The sequence below is a fragment of the Babylonia areolata genome, chromosome 9 (assembly GCF_041734735.1).
Source record: "Babylonia areolata isolate BAREFJ2019XMU chromosome 9, ASM4173473v1, whole genome shotgun sequence".
In the NCBI taxonomy this organism is placed as follows: Eukaryota; Metazoa; Mollusca; class Gastropoda; order Neogastropoda; family Buccinidae; genus Babylonia; species Babylonia areolata.
The window spans coordinates 11912217-11925966 of NC_134884.1; the positions used below are offsets into that span (position 1 = coordinate 11912217).

The 13750-nt window shown below is 45.3% G+C and overlaps 1 protein-coding gene across 2 annotated transcripts in view; it reads left to right on the forward strand.

Annotated features, from left to right (window-relative positions):
* LOC143285717 (uncharacterized) overlaps window positions 1-13750 on the forward strand; it is a 114010-nt gene that overhangs the window by 12041 nt on the left and 88219 nt on the right. The gene's annotated exons all lie outside the window — the stretch shown is intronic.

Below are 13750 nucleotides of genomic sequence, written 5' to 3' on the forward strand. Positions count from 1 at the left end.
ACCTTTGCTCCCAACTGGGCTTCCTCACGAACCAGGAGAAATGCGATCTGTCCCCAAGTCAGTCCTTCGACTTGTTAGGGATGAGATTCGACACACGGTCCGTGATAGTCTCTCCGACGCCAGATCGCTGGGACCGTCTCGCAGGCCTCCTCAGCCACTTGCGCCGTTCCTCCCAAGCAACAGTGCGGACACTTTCTTCCCTCCTGGGCATGATGGAGTCCATGGCACCTCTCGTTCCCCTGGGCAGGGTCCTCAACCGCCCTCTTCAGAGGGCACTGAGGTTACAGTGGTCCCAGAGCACTCAGCCATGGGATACCCAGATATGTCTGGGTGAGTGGTTCCTCGAGGTGACATCAGAGTGGTTAACCACCCCTCTTTGGACACAGGGGGTGCCCATAGCCCCACCTACTCTTCAGGTGGCACTCTTCACAGATGCCTCCTCCCTGGGCTGGGGAGCCCACATGGACTCACTCCATGCAGCAGGAACTTGGTCCCTGGAAGAGCGCCTATGCCACATCAATGTTCTGGAACTGGAGGCAGTTTTCAGGGCTCTCCTGCACTTCATGGGGGAGGCCACTGGCAAGACTATCCGCTTGTTCACGGACAATACGACGGTCTCATGTTACATGAACAAAGGGGGGGGGGGGGGGGGAGCGCACTCGGTAGACCTCTCCCTGCAGACCGAGGCTCTCCTCCGTTGGTGCCACAGCAAGGGCATTGCACTTTCAGCGAGACACAGAGCAGGAAAAGCCAACATCTTGGCAGATGCTCTCAGCAGGTCCAAGAGTGTCATCCACACAGAGTGGACCCTGGACAAGGACACCCTTCAGGGGGTGTGGGAACGGTGGTTTCGGCCATTGGTGGACCTTTTTGCCACAAAGTTCAACAAGAGACTTCCCACTTTGTCTCTCCGGTCGCCGACCCAGAAGCGTGGGCAGTGGATGCTCTCTCTCTAAACTGGAGCAGTCTGATTGCCTATGCGTTTCCTCCCTTTCCAGTTCTGTCCAAGGTGATACGGAAAGCCAGATTGGAACGCCTGCAGCTGATTCTCATTGCGCCAAAATGGCCAGCCCAGCCCTGGTTTCCGGACCTTCAGTCCCTGACACATGTTCCACCCCAGGAACTTGAAACTAAACCTTATCTGCTGAGGCAGCCTCGTTCGGGCATTCCTCATTTGAATCCTCAACTGCTCCACCTGCACGCAGTCGTGCAGTCGGAACTGTCAGGATCACCACTGAAGTCTTCGACCCTTCGTCGGCCTCTGTGTCGGCTGCGCTGACCCAGGGGGGGTGCCTCCTCTGACCTCCTCTCCATAATCACCAAAGCAAGGAGGGAGGGAACTGAGACTTCGTATGACTTTCGCTGGAAGAAATGGTTGTGGTGGTGTACAGCTGAGGATGTTTCCCCTACTAACCCTACAAGCATGCAGCTGGCCACAATCAAACAGTTAGGTGGTCCTGCCTTTGAAGCAGATTTCCTGCTCAGAGAGGTGGCTAGGGGCGCCTCTCTGAAGGAAGCTAGAAACCCCAGAAGAGTGCCTCTCTGGGACTTGTTCCCGGTGCTGGATTTTATTTGAAAACAACCCTTCGAGCCATTGGGGACTATTCCTTTCGACTTACTCACCCTCAAGATCACTTTCCTTCTTTTGCTGGCCACAGGCCATCGTAGAAGTGAGATTCATGGTCTTAGTGGAATGCCACAAGATCTGGCCTTCCACAGAGATGGTTCCATCTTCGTTTCCTTCCAGAGTTTCTGGCTAAGAACCAAGATCCCGAGGTCCCTTCCCCCTCTCTGAGGGTCAGACCTTTGTCTGATATTCTTGCCCAAGATGATGAGGATAGGCATCTCTGCCCTGTTCGGTGTCTCAAATACTATTGGGATAGGTCTCGCCATAGGCGTTCTTCTCAGAGGTGTCTTCTCATCTCCCTCAATGAGAATTACAAGAAAGACATCACTGCAGGCACCATTTCCCGCTGGGTTTCCCAAGTCATTTGTAGAGCCAACTCTCATGCTCACAGGGACATCAGCTGTCTTAATCCCAGAGCACACGAAGTGCAGGCCATAGCTACTTCGGCTGCTTTCCAGCACTCAGTGCCACTGCAGCATGTCTTGGAGGCAGCCTTCTGGTGGTCTGAGAATCCCTTCATCAACTTCTACCACAGGGATTTCTGTATGACCAGGGCTGACAGTTCTAAGGGGATTTCCTTTGTCGCAGCTAACACTGCCGTCTTAGTTACAAGGGCTCCCCATACGAACCAGTAGGCTTTGCCCTCCTCCATTTGCTTTAAATTCTGCATCAGTTTGACATGGTACATTATATGACACCAAAAGGAGGAGTTTGTATTATACTCCATGTTTGGTGATACATATACTTACCATGTCAAACTCAAATGCCCGCCTGTCCGTCGCCGCGTCTCCGCCGTGGTTCTCATGGGGCATTTTTTTCGATGGCCACGGAATGATTCAGCGCTTATAGCTTTTAGAGGCATTTGATTGGCTAAGAGCGGACCGGGCAAGACGGCTCGTCTTTTCACTGTTAGCCGCGCGAAATTTGGCCAAGCAGAGCAAACCGATAGGCCTAGTTTGCATCAGTTTGACATGGTAAGTATATGTATCACCAAACATGGAGTATAATACAAACTCCTCCTTTTCCATGAAGGAAAATGAATGAAAAATAGAATTATGATAAGTTAAGTGTTCACAGGATGAGATAACTCCCAATCAGGGGAAGATAACTCAGATATTTAGGAAAAAAACACCCACAAAATATTTTGACAGAAAGAAGATAAAATAAGTCAGTATTTCATGGGTGGAAATGGTGCTAAAACATCAGCAAATATATTATTGTTAGACTCAACAACCAAGTGCAGTTGTGTTGTTTTACTCCACTATCATGTTGAACATAGATACTGTACATCAACACTCACACCCAAACACACACCCTCCTAGAGTCCTACCCAAACAACCACAAACATTTTCACACAGTATTACAACATGACCCTGCCTGGCTCCTTCCTGTTGATGTACGTTCAGAGATACCAGCTGTTACAATTTCGCTATGTATTGTTACAGTTGGTTCCATCGTTAACACCAGTGTCAAAATTATTCCAACAAGTTCATTTTCGACCACATAGCATGGTCACATGCTTTCCTTTTGTAACATTACCCAGACGCTCTATACCTATCGATCACAAGGCCAGAGCAGTCATTACTAACCTTGGTCTTGATGCTCAGCAAATCATGTGTATGTTTACACTGAAACAACATTTGCCAGAACAAGAGAGAATGTAGCTGAATCAAGGTGCACCTTGGACAAACAGCGTCTGTGCCTGGTGGGTTTACTTAATTAAGCAATGGAGTTGAAGGGAGGAACAAGCGGCTCGAAACAAAGTCAGCCATGGATTCGGATTGTGAGAAACAAGACTAACAAAGTCCAAGGAAGTGACATAGTGTCACAGATGTGTCAGCTGTAAAGAAACAGCGGTGGGAACAGAAGTTTCGCCAAACGTACACTGGAAAATATCTGTGCATCGTGCCCTATATTTTGAGGAACTTGCATGCTCGTTGTACTGTGTGCAAGTTTGACATTTCTGTCAGCCATGGGGGGATTGATGATGTCAGTAGACACGTGAAAAATGCCAGGCATATTAAAAAAAAGTTCTGTTTTGAGCAGCAACAGCAAACTCACAAACTTCTTTACGGCCAAGGAAGTGAAGGACAACATACTTTTAGATTCACCATGTTAAAGATAGGCCCAAGTGGATGTATGCTTTGTATATAAAATGTACATTTGCTGATGTGGATGGGAGTCTGAGTGTTCCTACCAAATTCAGAATGTTCCAACCAAATTTCCTGATTGTTCCTATGAACACTTGTCAAGGTTTGGCATCTCTGAACCTTGTAGCATGTATTCATTATCAGGATAATCAGAATCACTTCAGTTGATCAACAACAACATTACTTTAGTTTTCTGTCACATTTTCATAGTTGCTGCTGTCGACGTTGTGTGGAAAATCAAACAAAATTACAGCCACCTCTTCTTTACTGTACATTCTGGCAGCCATGTTGACACACTCAACAACTTTTTACTTTACAAAATGCAAAACAACACATTAAAATCAAGCCAAACCTTCTGAGAAATTGCTTCGAACATGCATCAAGGCAGTCGCCATTTGCAAGGAAGTAAGTGTATGCAAATGACTGACTGGACTGTTGACAATGCAGTTACCCCAAAACAGTGGATATATCCATGGTCAGAAGTGAAAGGCTTAACACAGTGGTTGGCTGGAGTACCTCTGTGCTTGAACTTTGTGCACATATCTGAGAGTTGTCTCTTTTTAATACTTTCAGTCTGAGCACTTGTCCGTAATCCTATGAGCCCTTTCCTCTTTGTTGGTTGAATGTATTGATGTTCTACTGCTATATAATATATTAGTAATATTATTACTCATGTCATCAATTATTCCTTATTGTCTGGGTTGTTTTCCTGAAAACGTCAAATCTGTTGTTGTACCTTTTGATTGATTGATAGGGATATTTATATAGTGCCTATCCTCGGTTGGAGACCAAGCTCTAAGTGCTTTATACACATGGAGTCATTTATACAACAGGCTGCCAACCTCCACTCATCAAGAAACCATCTTTGGATCATAATTGTTTGAAGAATTATTGAGTTGCCTCAAATCTGTTATTTTTATCAAAATTGCTAGAAAAGATTGCATTGTCTCAGCCCTTAACTCACTTGGAACAAAACCATTAACTTAATCATCACCAGTCAGCTTATAGACATTGTCATAGCTGCGAGATGGCCCTTCTTAGAATAGTCAATGATTGGCTTTCTGGATTTGATGATGAAAAGATATCTTTCTCGCTCTTTAGAATTGTCAGCAGCCTTTAACAGTATCAACAACTCTGTCATCTTGAATAGACTTAAAACATTCTTTGGTATTTGTGACACTGCACTAGCATGGATCACATCTTACCTGTCAGATCGTACACAGGAAGTGTGTGTAAATGGTAGATACTCTAGTGTATCAGCCTTTAGATATGGTGCCCCACAGGGGTCCACCCTAACTCTCGTTCTTTTTGTGCTGTATGTGGCTCCTGTGTCGGATGTCATCAGTCATCATGTGATGTTGCAGGAGAGCTTTGCTGATGACACTCAACTTTATCAGTCGGCTTCCATAGCTGAAACTGATACACCGGTAACTCAAACACAGGAGTGCATTACTGACCTAAAGGACTGGATGACTCGCAGGGGTGGTGGTGTGTCCATCGAGATCGATGATGACCATCGTTGTCATCCAGATGGGGGATGGGGGGAGGGTGGTGGTGGGGTGGGGGGAAGGATGCTCATGAATCTATCTGTGAGTGCGCAGATGGCTGAATAGTCCAATCTGCGTACGAAATGTTCGCTGACAGTTGGGGCAGACAAAGACAGGCATATCATTGTCAGGGAGCTTGTTTGCCCGTGACTTTCTGGCCTGCCTCTTCTGAACAGCTGCAGCAGTCCTGTTGGCCTCGCACAACTTGGCACCTTTGTGCACAGCAGCGCGCCATTTGTTACGGTCCACTGCAGATTCCTCCCAGGAGTCAGGGTTGATATCAAACGCTTTCAGAGAGACTTTCAGAGTATCTCTGAAGCGCTTCTTCTGACCTCCGTGTGATCTCTTCCCTTGTTGCAGCTCGCCATAGAAGAGCCTTTTGGGCAGCCGATGGTCTGGCATGCGCGCCATGTGTCCAGCCCAGCGAAGCTGGGACTGCATCAGGATGGTGAAGATGCTGGGAAGGGTGGCTTTTGCGAGCACCTCTGTGTCTGGGGTCCTGTCTTGCCACTTGATGTTCAGTAGCTTCCTGAGGCATGTTGTGTGGAAGTGGTTCAGCTTCTTGGCATGTCGTTGGTACACTGTCCAAGTTTCGCAGCCGTACAGTAGTGTGGGGAGAACTACTGCTCTGTAGACCTTTTCCTGACGATGACATAATCGATGAGATGCCAATGCTTTGAGCGAGGGTGCATTCATGACGTCCTGTTACGGGTAGGGAGGCAGAAAACTGTGTTGGTTATCAGCAGTTCGTGCTTTGCACAGGTCTGAAGCAAAAGCAATCCATTTGGGTTGCAGTGGCCCACACCGTGCTTTCCAATCACTCCATCCCAGGAGATGTAGTCAGAGCCAACTCTAGCATTGAAGTCCCCAAGAATGATGAGCTTGTCTGCTTTAGGGATGGCAGCAATGACAGAGTGAAGGTCCTCGTAGAACTTCGCCTTCACTTCATCCGGGTTGGTCATGGTTGGGGTGTAGGCACTGACAATGGTGAGGTGCTTCTGGCCAGATGCCAGTGGGAGTTTCATGGTCATAAGCCTATCGTTGACTCCCTTTGGGATTCCAGCTAGCTTGCTGACAAGTGCTGTTTTTACTGCAAAACCAACACCAGCCTCACGTCGCTCTTCGCTTCCTCGTCCACTCCAGAAGAAGGTGTAACCAGATCCCCGTTCACAGAGCTCGCCTTCGCCTGCAAGCCGAGTCTCACTCAAGGCTGCGATGTCGATATTGTATCTGGCGAGTTCGGATGCAACTAGTGCTGTTCTCCTTTGGGGTCTGTCCGCGTTATCTCTGTCCAGGAGAGTCCTTATGTTCCAAGCACCAATGGTGAGAGGAACGATCCTTGTTTTTTTCTTTTCTTTCTCTTTGTTTCGACCGCTGATGTAGGGTCCCCGCCAGCCGCGGTATGCTGGCCAGGGTAATATGGAGCAGGCAATTTTTAGGGCACCTTTTCTAGCCCCTTCCTCATGCCAGGGAGGTGAGCAGTGCATTCCTAAAGAGGGCTGCTCAGACGCTCAGACGGCTGCCGAGCTCCATCGCTGCTCCTGTCGACCAAGAACGACCCTATGGCCTGAGCCGCCTGCGTGCAGGTCTGCGGCTGCGACTGCCAGTGTACCCACACCTGTCGTTTCGTCGCTCGCCTGTCGCCACAGGACTTGGGGGTGATGAAATGATGAAGGATGAAAGGTCATTTAGGATGACTGATGACTTGTGCGATGAGTTTGTTTAAAGTGAAGAGGAGTTGCGCAACGTCGACCTCACTCTCTCATCCGGGTCCACCAATTTCCAGTGGCAAGACTTAAGTCGAGACGACTGGAGGATGAGCACGGATGCAGTGGATGACCAAGATATCCTTTCGGTGTCTCATCTTGCTCTCTGCACTCCACAGTGCGTTGCTGTAACCGCCTTCCTCTCCGTTGAACTGATAGGTTTCTTCCGCAGATTCTGCCGGATCCAGACTTCGCATACATGGGTAGACACACCCCGGGGGCCAACTGCGTGTGGCATGCACACAGCACAGTGGAGCTAGATGGCCGTCGGTGGCTCTCCTGAGCCAACGCCCTTTTATGGATCTCCATAAGGGTGTCCAGCCACCCGCCTCACCAGTCCCAGAAGGGAGTGGTGGGAGTGCCGGTTTAGTCGTCGGCAACCCGACCCTGAACAGGTTGTACTGGATTACAGGTTACCAGTAGCAGATCTAATGACCTGACCTGACCTAGACTCGCAGTGAGCTGGAGCTCAATGATGATAAGACTGAATTTATGATAGCCTGTCCAGAAAAGTTTCATCAACATCCTTCCTTTCCTGACTCTGTTCTGATCAGTAGTACACCTGTTTCACTTTCTCCTGTTTGCAGTCTTGGCGTAATCCTAGACCAGTCTTCTTCCTTCCAACAGCACATTTCGAATATCTGTAAAGTTGCCAATCTGGAACTGCGTAGAATCAGTTATATATGTCACTATCTCTCAGCTGGTGCAACCAAAACACTTGTATGCGCTTTGGTTCTTTCAAGATTGGATTACTGCAGTTCTCTTTTGGCCGGCCTTCGCAATTTATCTTTTAGGCAGACTTCAACGAATTCAGAATAACGCTGGCAGACTCATTTGTAGAGCTTTTAAATTTCTCCTCTTCTTCAGTCTCTCCACTGGTTGCCCTTTTCTGATTGAATAGACTATGTAAGCTATCCACTCTGACTTTTTCTGCAGTCAACGGATCTGGCCCAAAGTATCTTTCTGAACTCCATATCTATACTCTGTCTCCCAGCTCTGTTCTTCCTTTGATACTCGACTTCTCAGGATACCTCATGTCAAAAGTAAGACCTATGGACACAGATCGTTTTCTTTTTAATCGCTAAAGATGTGGAACAAGCTCCCTGATAACCTCAGTCATTCTGATTCCCTCGCCTCTTTCAAATCTGAACTCAAAACTCACCTCTTCCAGCAGCAATAAGTTCAGTTGTCCACTTCTCTGTGTGTGGTGTGCTTGACTATGTGTGAACACATATATGTAAATGTACACATACACATGCATGTGTATGAATGTGTATTTTTGTGTGTGTGTATGTTTGATTGCAAGCGTATGTATGTGTGCGTCCATCTGTGCATATGTCATTATGTGTGTTTGTGTGTGCCTATGTGTGCTAGTAAGTTCCGATGATGATGTCAGAGCTACTGATCAATGAGTGCTGAAGATGAAAACATGGCGGACACAACCATTTTAGTTAACGATTCTGAAGAGTAAGATTTAAAAAAATTTTCAGCAGATGACAGTGTTATGTGAATGTGAGTGTGTGCTAAGCTTGCATACATGCTGATAGAAGAATCATGGATGTCTGATCTCTCTTGATCTTGACTCCAGGAATGAAGTTTGTTTTGATTGTTTTAGTGTTGATGTTTTTTGCTTTTGATCTTTTTCACATTTGATCTTTTTGCTTTTGCTAAATGTGTTTTTCATGTGACATTTAATGTGCTGCACCTAATGTATTCTAAAAATATGATTTAAAAAATCCGGGGGATGTGCCTTATAATGCAAAGCATCCTTGTCTCACTCCTGTCTTTATAAAAAAATGTAAGGCTTCTGTGAATTGCTGGCCATGAACCACCCTGCAGGTCATCCCTTCATATGAGTTCTGGATGATGTTCATGATCTTTTGCACACCATAGTGTCTCAGTCTTACCTTGCTGTCAAATGCCTTCTCAGAGTCCGTGAAGTTGACGTAGAGGGGCTAGTTCGACTCCAGTGACTGTTCCAAGATAATGTGCATTGCTGTCTGGTCAGTGCAGGATATGACCCTGTGAAAGCCGGTTTGCTGACTGTGTCCTTCATTCTGTTCAATAGGACTTGGTAATAGTTGCTTGAGGACTTGACTATGGATGGACAGCAGCATTATCCCTCTGTAGTTTGTTCAGGAGCTAAGGTCACCTTTTTTTCAGGTGCTTGATGAGATAACCCTATTTTCACTCTGAAGAGACTTGGCTCAAGAGTGCATTTAGTTTAGATTTCCACTTTGGTCTCAACTTAAACCTTCAAAGCCTCTACTGGAATACTGTCTGGTCCTGCAAGCTTGCCGTTTTTAAGCTGCATGACAGCTTTGTGGAGCTCTTCCTTGGTAGGCATACCAGTCGGTTTGTAGGTCACTGTCAGCTTGCTGAATATCTGTTGGTTCCTGTGAGGCTAGTCTGTTCAGGAATTCCTCTTAACACTTTAATTCCTGCAGCATGGTTTTCTGGTTTACGGGAATCTTACCCTTCATTCCTGGAGGCTGGTAAACCATGCAGCAGAGAATTCTCCCTTTCCCTCCTGCGGCATGGAAATTCGGTTCTCAAGGTAAGCACTTTGAACTTCATGTGAGTCGTGTCATCAGTGTGTGTCATCTATCCTTGACCAGGTCACTAGTGGGGCAGTATTTATGAATGGAATGGATGCCAGACACCCTGCTCCCCCTCCCTGGACCATGGGAAAATGGCCACCACTACATTCTTGCTGATGTGTACACGTAAACAGAAAATGGAATATGTAGAAACTTCAGATTCTGACTAGTTTTCCGTTGATGAATTTTACAAGCTTTATTAGATGATGATTTCAATCTGTTTCAACTCAGTGATGAGGAGAGAGTGCAATAAGTTGCTGCTACAGAAGCACAGATAGCAGGTAATGAAAAATTCAAAAAGTGCAAGTGTGAAAATTGTGCTGTATATTTGTGCAGTAACTGGCATGACTGCTTCAAGGTATATGAAATATGTGTCATCTTTGTGTGGCATATTACGTGAGGTGTGACACAGACGTGTGTATTTAGAGAAAGTTTCATTTCTGAATAGTTTTTGTTCAAGAACTGTGTAAATAATGATCAGATTCTGGTTCAGTGACTTCTTGTGTAGTGAAAGGCATATATTCTCTTTGAGACGAAGTTCAAATCATTCCTGTGATCAGGACAATAGCAGTGATGATTGTGACAGTTTTTCATGGATATGACTAGCAGTGTGGCTCTGAGATACATATGACTGTGAGGCACTACACAGTGAATTCCTGTATGACGTACATACTCTGCAAGCAAAACACTGTCCTGCCTGTGGTACATACTTGTATGCATTGTGTTTGACCACAAACTCATTTGTTTACACCAGAGTGTGACCAGAGATGTCACCCTAGTCAACAGTATCACAGAAAATTCTGTACACAACAGCATATGACAATCTTAGTGTAATGTAATGAGCAGCGTTGCAGTAAGTCTTCGAAACAAGTACCCAGTTTCACACTTTCTTTCTCTTCTCAAAATCCAGGAATGAAGGGAATATAAGTATCATAGGAATCTGGGAACAAGGAGGAGTAATGGTTCATATTAAAAATAGGAACAAAAGAGTTGATGCTCACCCATCAGTTCCTCTTCACCTCATCATCTGGTATTGTCGTCCCTTCCTTGTCCTTCATAGGTCTTTCTGGTTTACTGAAGTTTACTGACAGCCCCTTGATGGTGGCGTAGTTACCTTGGTGAGCTGCTTCCTCTTCTTCTGTTGACAGTATCTTCATGAAGTCACATTTGTCTTTCTTGATGCTCCTCTTGTTCTTGTTCACTGCAGAATACTCTTTTTGTGCCTTGCCTTCTCCAGCTCATGTGCAACTGTTGTTGATTGCTGCCGCCTTCATTTTCCTCTCTTCTATCTCTCTCAAGGTCTGTGCTGAGATTGTTCTTTTTGGTTGTATTTCTTGGGGTCCAGATTTTGCTATCCCCTTCATTCCTCCCCACACCTCGTCAATGGTCTCTTCTTTTATCAGCTCTTGCAGGATCTGGAACTTTTTGGAGAGTGAGATTATAAACTCTTCTAGCTTGGCTGAGTCTTTTCTTCAAAGTACAGGAGTCTTTTTAATTGTAACATTTTGATATTGAGTGAATACTATGTTCGTTTTTATCATAGCCGATTAACAACTTTAAACTTATGTGGAAAATCGTGTTGACCAAATGGTTTTAATGTGCGATTCATTGTGGTCTAAAGAGGACAAATGTCCCAAGTTTGTTCGGGTGGGCCAGGACTTTTGTCCTTTTGTTGTCCATGTGGATGTACACCCCTGGATTCAAAGATGATTATGCTTGTGCTATTTTCCATCAAGGGTCAGTTACCGTTTGTTCATTTTTCTAACCGTTGAAAATATCACACTTCATCACCAGCATAGTGTAAAAGCATAGCTTTCTTTTAAGTGCACACAGCAGTTCTTGAATAATACTGTTATTTTTTCCAACTCAGACCTGCAGTCTTCATTGTCTTCATGTATGCTATGGCAAACAAAGAACAAAAATACTGGTAAACTTGATGCCATGCCTTAATTTTCATCACCAGAATATTGTGTCTGTGTTGTCACAGGCTTGCAGCATTAATGTACACTGAAAATCCATAGACTTTGAGAAAATTTATTACTGGGTGATGAACAAATTAGTTTCACAGAATACAATGGTTGGCCAGAATTCTTTGGCTCTTTACACAAATGTTTTCTGAATACTTTGGATCTTGAACAATGGTGATAAGAATTATCTGCTCACTTGAGAAATATTATAAGAGAAAATAATACATTTTAATCGGCCATGTGTTCACATTCAATTCGCCAAAAGAATAAAACAATGAAGAGCACATTAATCCAACTTGTGAATCTCCCAGTCTTCAAAATGAGACATCAGTTGCTGTTTGTCTAGGTACAGTTTGTCTGCATTTTACTTGGAAATATCACTGACTGGAACATTAAGATTTTTTGTTAAAAGTGAAAGAAAATGTATTTCTTCTTGGAACAATTTTCTTTTTATTTATTTATTATTAAAAAAAAATATATATATATATATTAATTGACAGTTTCATGTTTTTCAGTTCTTCCTACAATGTATGGTTTTGGTCTGCCTGTTAAGTAAACTTCCTTTGATAAATATTGGCCTGTCACTCGGTCGTCACCAAGTCATGCAAGACGGGAAAATAATGACAGTGGTGATTCAACCAAAAACAAACAAACAACAAAAAAAAAAAAAAAAAAATTAAAAGACTGCAGATATTTCTTCCATCATTTAGTACTACATTAAACTTTTTATAATGATTGAGAGGGATAAAAACTTTGCTTTTTATTTTCAGTGTGTGTGTGTGTGTATACAAACTTTGCTTTTTATTGTCAGTGTGTGTGTGTGTGTGTGTGTGTGTGTGTGTAAATATATATATATATATATATATATATATATATATATAATATGATGATGATGATGGAGTCTCCCGTCAGTCCGAGGGATGAGTAGGCAGGCAGGCTTATCTGTTGGTGTGTGTCCTCATATGAGAGAAGAGGCCGATTCTGGATGCGCAGCACTTCCCACAGGTGTTGCAAGGGAAAACGTCTCCAGAAGTTGAGCCCTGCTTCCTTCGCTCACGCTTCTCCTTAATGGCCAGTGTTCTCTTGTTTTCAAACGTCTTTATGCCACTAGAACACAGCATCCTCCAGCGAGAGAGGTCAAGGGCATCAGTTTCCCAGGAAGCGATGTCTATGTCACAGGCTTTGAGGTTTGTCTTCAAGGTGTCCTTGAAGCGCTTGCAGGGTCTTCCAAGTTCATGGTGGCCTTCCTTCAGCTGGCCATGCAAAAGGATCTTCAGGATCCTGCTGTCTGTCATGTGGACAACGTGTCCTGTCCAGTGTAGCTGGCACTGGATCAGCAGGCTTTCGATGCTGGGCAGGTCGCTCCTCTCTAGGACCTGGAGGTTGGAGACCCTGTCTTGCCACTTTATGCCGAGGATCTTTTGTAGGCATCTCTGGTGAAACTGCTCAAGTTGTTGAATGTGACGGTGATACGTTGTCCATGTTTCACAGCAGTACAACAAGGTGGTCAGCACAAGAGCTCTGTAGGTTTTCATCTTGGTGCTGAGCCTGATGCCTTTGTTGTTCCACAGCCTGTTGTTGTCTGCCAAAGGTGGAGCTGGCCTTGGCGATATGCAGCATCACTTCTGCATTAAGGGCTCCGAGTCGACTGACTTGATCTCTGTGTCATTGATCTTGATTGCAGTTGGGGGGGAGGCACTGGCGTTCTGTGAGCTAGCCGGTTGGTACATGGACTCGGTCTTGCTGAGGCTGATGGTGGGTCCAAAGCGCCTGCAGGAGGTTGAGAACCAGTCCATAATGAACTGCATGTCCTCATGGGTGTGTGCAGCAAGTGCACAGTCATCAGCGAAGAGGAACTCTCTCATCAGTGCCTCAAACACCAGGCATGGAGTCGCCGCAAGTTGAAAAGTTTGCCATCTGTGCGAAACTGAATGTAGATGCCCCGATCACAGTCTTGGAAGGCATCAATCAGCATGGCAGAGAAGAGAATGGAGAACAGTGTGGGTGCCAAGACGCAGCCCTGCTTCACTCCATTTACCACAGGGAATGGATCCGACATGTCAGTATTTTCCTGTACTCTCACTTGCATGCCA